We start from the raw sequence: 8,268 nt of genomic DNA on the forward strand, positions 1-8,268 counted from the left end.
TTGTGCCTCTTCACAGTGCTAATGTCTTGCAAAGGATTCTCTTGGTCAGTAACTGGCTTCACAAGCATTCTCGGACCTCAGTGAGCCCTGCTCCAGGGAGGAATGCCAGCCAGCCTGTGAGATGTTTCTGCAAGAACTTTTGGCTGCCTTAACTGCCTAAAGCAAATGTTTGTTTGCTGCAGTACGTGAATCAAATGCTTTTGTGTGAAAACACTTGCTAGAGAAACAAATGTTTGTTTTGATAATCGACATTTGGACTGTTGGAACATTACCATTTAAGATATTGGTTTGAGAAATATACATTTAATTTGGAAAGCACCAGTTAGGATCAAGCACGTGGCACAAATCTAGGCTGTTAGGAAATTAGGTTGAAATTGGACCCAAATTTTTCACTTCCCCTTGTCAGATCCGACTAGGAAAGTGGTGCCTTGTTTTTTTGCATGTTGCTGTATAATGTTACTGAGCAACAACATAAAAGAAAAAAGGGATTTACTTCCTTCTAGAAGTGTATGACTTATAAATTATCAAAGATGGCAGCAAGAGTGTATTTATCTAGTATTAATATTTAAATGCCATTTTCCTATTGTAGGTACCACATGCTCCATATTAATCTTTTAGATTAGACTTTGTACAAATTGATGTTTCCTAAATGGAAGATTTCTCCTTACAGTTCACTTTTGATTATCCATGATAACTGGCAGGAGGAAAGGTACAAATACTCCAAAACAGCAGGTGATACAGAAATAAGCTTTGGCTTCAGAGAGTATTACATTTTTTAGTAGCAGAAACTAATTACATTTTTAAGGGAGAGAGATGTTCAGAAGGAAGCTTGAGGGACAAGATGGTCATTTTTATTTGAACTATGTTATATTTGATCATAGATAATCCATAAATAGAAAGTCAGACTATAGTATACTGAGGTGGAGCCCGAAAACCAGAGCAAAAAGGTTTTTTAATTAAATATTTTATTTCTTTCCTGTATATTTTATTTTTATTTTATTTTATTTTATTTATTTATTTATTTTTGACATGTATGAGACCAAGCGTCCCTGGCTGCTACAGGAGTATAACAGACAGGTATAGGTAAGAAACAACTTAATTTTGAGCAGCGGGAACGACAACACAGCACTTAACAGCTATATTGTAACCTGAATCCTGCTTTTCCTGTACATTTTAAAGCATATTTTCACTTCTGATGAAAGTCAGGCGTATATATATAAATGCATTTGATTTTTTTACCACTATGTTTGAGTTTTTCTCTTTTGTGAAAATAAACCGCAGGATTCAGATTCATCTGAAAATTTATGAGCTGAAACCTATAATCAAATCATTATGTACTTAATAATAAAATAAAATTATAGCCCAGATTCTTTGCTGCTGGCCTTAGTCCTATTTGATTTTTAGCTTACAAAAAAATCATGTTTCGAAGTAGACAAGGAAGCCAGTATCAGTTCAAAATAGCCAAATAGAAAGATTATTCGTTAGAATGTCAAGAAAAATGACTTTGTATCCTGAATCCACCCATTGCTGTTTCCAGTTGTAAATTTCATTCCACTGTTGAGAAAGATAAGTGATATAATTCATGTATATTTGAAGTACTTTGAGCTCCCCAGAACTTAATAATTCAAAGTATTACAGTAAATTCCCATTTATTCTGAATCCAAACTACCAGAAAGCTGAAATAATGAGAATTTTTTGTGCAATTTATAAAATGGTAATGTCCCTGGAGCATTAAAAGATTCTAAATTCTTTTGAGTAGTGACAGAAAGACTAAATTTTGTTCAGCATAATTTTCTGGTAAGAATGTTTGATAGAGTTCTAATTCTCTGAAGATAGTAATTAATCCATGTGTAGCCTATGGTAATTCTTCTTTTTAACTTCAATATAGAAATAGTATCTTTGCATTTCCAGGAAACTTTGGCTTTGTATTTCTAGCCTAATCATACCCTAAAATGTACAGCACATCAGAAATTTTACAAGTTTGATAACGGATCACATGTGTCCTACTTTATTAGCTATAAATGATTCATGTGGTTTCAAATAAGAAACACCCACGCAAGCTAACCTGAGAAAAGATATTATTTATTAGTATGATGCTGGGCTGTTTCATAGAACCCAAGCCTGTGCTCAGGCACAAACTGGAACCAAGAACTGGAGGTTTGTGGGAATTTATATTTTCTCTCTGCCTTTCATTTCTACTTCTCTTTGTAAATCAGCTTCATTCTCTTCTCAGTCTGCAAACCAATAGCTGCTCTTAGTCCCTTCATTAAGTGGAAAGTGGGCCCTATGTGGTGATTGACAGTGGATCAGGCATTGGAGAGATACCAAGACTCTCTTGGCCTCAGCTGAATTGTAAGAGGAAAATAAGATAGGCCTGTGGGAGTCAGGCATCCACTCAGTGCCTTCACCTCCCAACCTCTCTATTGGGAGGAGACACACATAGCCTAGGTAAATAATCAAGCCCCGTAAATAGAAGAAGGGGCAATTATCAGAGAAACAGACTCAGTGTGAGCTGGAAGATCTACACAAACATTTCTCAAACTTGTTAGTGTCAGAATTCCTTTATGGTCTTAAAAATTACTGAGGACCTTAAAGAGGGTTTATGTGTATTATAGATATCAATATTTATCCTATTACAAATTAAAACAGAAATTTAAAAATATTTAATTTTTAATTCATTTTAAAAATAACAAACCCATGATATGTTAACATGGATAACATTTTATTACAAATAACTATATTTTCCAAAATAAAAAGAAATTTGTAAGAAAAGTACCATTTTTCACATTTTTGCAAATCTCCTGAAGTCTGGCTTGGTAAAAAACAGCCTGATTCTCATATCTGCTTTTGCATTTAATCTGTTATGATACGTTATTTTGGCTGAAGTATACGTAGAAAACCGGCCTCACACAGACATGTATTTGTGAAAGGCCACAAATATCGAAATTTGTAGCCTTTTCATATAATCGTAGCTACTCTTTTTTGATAAGACACCAAACCTGACGAGAGATAGTTACAATCTGGAATCTGAAATCACATCAAAGAAAATTTTATACTCTGTTACAGAAGTATCCATTGATTTATCTTGCACTTTTACCCATGTGTGATTTTGTAATATCATGAATTGGTCATTTGGAAAATGTTGGTTGACTGAGTTCTGTAGATTTTTCCAAATATTGATGCATTTCACTATATGATACACAAAAATCACATTTTCTAATATCACTACCAATCTCATCAGAAAAGTTTTTAAGTATTGAGAAGCCGTTACATTCATGGTGAATAGATACAAGTTTTACAAAATTCTAATTTTCACTTGAAAGCTTAAATTTTAGCATTGGCAACAAATACTGTCAATTGCATGACTTGTAGTGACAGGCTGACTTCATTTAAAAATTTTTGAGAAAATGTCTGCCAAATAACCAGGTCTAAATAACCGTCATTTGTCTGTCAGTTGTTCTTTTAAGTAAAAATTTTTCATTAAAAAACATAAAACAGAGGCTAGTTGCACTCACAACTCAAGCAACCACACAGTGCTTTTTTGGAGACAACCATACTTTGGTACGCAGTGCTTTCATACATACTTCTTATTTCATCAGATAAAATATTAAAAACACATATAATTAAGGGTCAATATTGATATACAGTGCTTTATACATACTTCCTATTTCATCAAACAGAATATTAAAAACATCTATAAGTAAGGGTCAATGTTTAATAAAATTAATAATTTTTAATTGATCCATCAAGGACATTAAACAAAACTGTGTTATTTTTTCTCCACATGGCAGCGGTTAAGCATATACTGACTATTAGTATAGCCTTGTGTTACTGCTAAGACACCAGCCATTTTGCCCATTACTGCTTTTTTAACATCAGTGCAAATGTCAACATAGTGAAGGCAAATTATCTTTTTCGTGTTATTATGAAAATAATTTTACCTTCTCATATTGCTGAAAGGGTCTCAGAGATACCCCCACTATCACTATTGCTCGGGATCTGTGGACCACACTTAGATAACCACTGTTATACACCAACCTGCTACACACACATTCATATTAGCTAAAATTATTGAGCAAGCAAATATTGTTCTTTTGGTATAATATCTTCTTGGCAACAAGAAAATGTATAATCATATTATGTAGGAAAATATCACACTTATAAAAATTACAAACAAATTAGAACTTTTTAGTAATCAGTCCTGGGGAGAATTTTAAAGCTCAGACTGGTAAAGTTGGTAAAGAAACTCAGATATGATGGAGTTCAACACAACATCCAGTGGAAGAAATATTTAAAACAATAAATGATGTGGTTTCTGTTTGATGAATACTTTGCAGGAACTGAGAGGGCCATACATAGAGCCATGTGGCATGGCAGTTTTCCAAATCACATAAAATTAAAAATGCAAGGAAATCCTTAATGCTTCAAGTTACCACAAACAGGTTTGTGAGTTAAAATAACAATAAAAACAATAACACGAAACTAAATTTCAAAGGAGGTAGTTACCACATAGAGTATTGATTTGAGATCACCACTGTGAATTTACTAAGACTCGGAGATCCAGGGCTACAGAAAAAATGATTTAATCCAGACTCAACAATTTACTAGCTGTGTGACCTTGAGCAAGTGTCACTGAAACTCTTAGGCTCGTTTTCACGTGTGGAAAATGGGAGCAACAGTTTGTACCTCATAGTCTTGTTGTATTATGTGAGCAAACATATTTAAAATAATGAACAATACCTGGTGCATAGTATTCAAAATGTTATTTCTGTAAAAATTTTTAAGAGGAAGGCAATGATAAAGCAGAGAAATCCCATCGCTTATCTTATAAGATGGTATTTACTATACACTCTAAAGGAATGACTGAAACAAGTTATAGCTAATAAGCCAACAAAGGTGATAAAATATAATAATAATAATAATAATAATAGTACTCAGTTAATCTAAAAGAATGTGAAAAAAGTGGAAGAGAAAAACAATGAACTGATGGAATCAATAGAAAACGAATATCAAGGTGATTTATTTAAACTTTATCATATTAATAATCACATTAAATGTAAATGATCTAAATAAACAGCCCAATTAAAAAGCAGAGATTGTCAGATTGGATTATAAAGCAAGACCTTAACTAAATAATGCCTACAAAAAACTTGCATTAAATATAAAGAACAAAAAGGGTTAAATGGAAAAGAATATAAAAGGCTGAAAAGAGATGTACCAAGCTAACATTAATCAAAGGAAAGCTGGAGTGACTATATTAATATCAAATGAAGTCGATTTCAGAGCAAAGATAGTGATAGGCAGAAAGAAGATGATTTCACAAAGACAAAGAGATCAGTTCATTAGGAACATATGAAAATCCTAAACTTTTATGAACTAATAACAGATGTTCGAAACACATGAGTAAAGTCTGATAAAACTGCAAGAAGAAATAAATAAATCCACAATTATACTTAGGGATTTCAATAAACCCTTTCTCAATAATTGATTAAACAGATTAAAAACTCAGTACATATACAGAAGATTTAAACAATATAATCAACCAACTGAACTTAATTAACATTTATAGAACACATGACAAAACGACAGTAGAATGGACATTCTTTTCAAGTGCACATACATGGGACACTTATTAAGAGAGATGTTCTGGGCAATAAAACAAATCTCAACATATTTAAAAGAATTCAAGCTATATAAATTATGTTCTCTGACACAGGGTATTAAATCAGAAATCAGTATCAGACATATTTGTAGAAAATCTCCAAATGTTTAGAAATTAAATAACACTCTTCTAAATCACCTATGATCAAAGAAGGAATAAAAGGGAAAATTTAAAAGTATTTTAAGCTGAATGAAATGACAACACAGCATATCAAAATTTGTAAGATGCTGCTAAAGCCATGCTTAAAGGGGAATTCATGCACTAAATGCCTATAGTAGAAAAAAAGAGCAGTCTCAAATTAGTGACCTCAGCTTCCACCTTAAGAAACTAGAAAATAAAAGCGAATAAAACTCAGTTAGCAGAAGAAAAGTAATAGAGAATTTAGTGGAAATAAACGATCTCGAAAACAAAGAAGCAATAAAGAAGTTCAGTAAAATAAAAGCTAATTTCTTGAGATCAATAAAATTAATAGCCAGACTGATCAAGAAAAAATAAGAGAAGAAACAAACTATCAATATCAGGACTAAGAGAAGTGACACCACTACATAACCTACAAATTAATAAAAATAAATATTATAAACAATATTATGGCAATAAATTTGACAACCTAGATGAAATGCATAAATTCTTTGAACTAGAAAAGCTCTCTCAAGAAAAAATAGGTAACCTGAATAGATCTATATCTATTAAAAGAATTAAATTTTTCAAAAGAACTTTAAAAAAAAAATTAAAAATCCAAACCCAGATATTTTTACTGGTGAATTTTACAAAACATTTAAGAAAGAAATAATACAAATTGTATGCAAGTTCTTCCAGAAAATTGAAGAGGATGAAATACTTCCCAATTCATTCTTTTGGGTCCTAAATTAATCTGTACATTAACTGTAATCCCAATCGAAATGCCAGCAGAATTTTGTAGAAATTCACAAGCTGATCCTAAAATTCATATGGAAACACAAAGGATCGCGAAACAACTTTGTAAAGGAATAAAGTTGTAGGACTACCTACCTGATTTCAAGACTTATTATAAAACTGGAATAATCAAGGGATAAAAATGGGACTCATTTTTCATCATACAACTTTCGGTGCTGTTTGAAAATTTTATCATGTGCCTGTGTTTTATATTTCGAAAGATGAACTTTATCTTAAAAGATTATTTGGTATATTAGAAGGTTGATTTCATATCTCAAACAGAAAGCTTGAAGACAATGTCTGTGAAACTGGTTTTCCTGAGATGCAGTGAGGAGCAGCCACTGTGCCTGGCCAGCATGGAAAGTTGGCTCTGCAGGCATCACAGCACTAATTCCTCTTCTCACTGCCACAGTTAGGGTCCATATCCTATTCTTGCACAGCACAAGAAAGAAACACAATTCCAAAGTAATGTTAATTCATTATGTTCTCTCTCTCTTTCATTTCTTTATTTGTTCATTCAACAGGTGTTTACTGAGCACCTACCTTGTTCCAAGCACTAACGTAGGCACTGGAGATACAGCAGTCAACAAAACCAATAAAGATCCTTGTCCTCAATGGAGCTTACCTTCTAGTATGGGAATGTTTCATGTAGCTATTGCTGCTTAATAAATTACCCCAAGATATAGTGCCTTCAAACAACAATTTTTATTGCCTCACAATTCTATAAGGCAGGAATTCAGAGACTGTGGACAGCTCTGTTCCAAACAGTGTCACCTGGGTCATTCATTTGACTCCATTCCGCTGATGGAGTCTGGAAAGTTCAAAGAAAGCTTTACTTACCTGTCTGAGACTTGGTACTCACCCATATGTGGCCTCTGTCCACCTGGGCTTGGGCTGCCTTATAGCTCGGTGGCCCTAGGGCAGATGGTTTTCTTCCATGGCTGTTGGCTTCCAAGAGGAAGAATTCCAAACATCGAAGGCAGAAGCCCAGATTCAAGTGGAAGGGAATATACTCCATTTCTTGACGGGAAATAGCAGTGTCACATTAAGGAAGAGCATGTGGGGTGGACACTAATGTGGTGATCATCTTTGGAAACAATGTACCTCGGAGAGATAGATAACTAATAAGACAAATAAGTAAAAATCAGTTCTTAGGAGAAAACTAAAAAGCCAGGAAGGGTGTAGAAAGTATGAGTGTGGGGATGGAGTTGCAGTATGACGTAAAATAGCTAGGGAAGGATTCATTGAGAAAGTTTCATTTAAATTAAGAACTGAAGAAAGTGAGGATAAATGGGGCGAGAACATTCCAGAAACAGCAAGTGGAAAGGCCCTGAGGCAGGAACACACCTGGCATGTTTAAGATAGGAAAAAGGCCATTATGTCTGAAGCCGAGAGAGTCAGGGGGTATCAAGAATAGTAGGAGATAAAATCAGAGAGGTAAGGGGTCAGCAGATCAGGTAGAGTCTTATGGGTCGTTGGTAAGGACTTTGGCTTTTACTCTGAACTAAATGGGGAGTCTTTGATTGGTTTTGAGTATGGAAGAGACACAATAGGACTTGTGTTTTCACCGGATCCCTCTGTCTGCTACTGAGTACAAGCAGCGGGAAGCTGAATAGAAGCAGGGAGACCAATCAGATGACTATTGTAATAATTCTGGCAAGAGATGATGGTGGCTTGAATTAGGGTGGAAGCAA

The 8,268-nt window shown here is 33.9% G+C and overlaps 1 non-coding gene across 1 annotated transcript; it reads right to left on the reverse strand.

The window, feature by feature from the left end:
- Nucleotides 1–1,029: 1,029 nt before the first annotated feature.
- On the reverse strand, nt 1,030–1,161 carry LOC141572962 (small nucleolar RNA SNORA63). Its single transcript, XR_012498551.1, has one exon. It is a non-coding gene; the product is annotated as a small nucleolar RNA SNORA63 (small nucleolar RNA).
- Between the last annotated feature and the right edge of the window lie 7,107 nt (nt 1,162–8,268).

This window comes from Rhinolophus sinicus, linkage group LG07 (genome assembly GCF_036562045.2).
Source record: "Rhinolophus sinicus isolate RSC01 linkage group LG07, ASM3656204v1, whole genome shotgun sequence".
NCBI classification, from domain to species: Eukaryota; Metazoa; Chordata; class Mammalia; order Chiroptera; family Rhinolophidae; genus Rhinolophus; species Rhinolophus sinicus.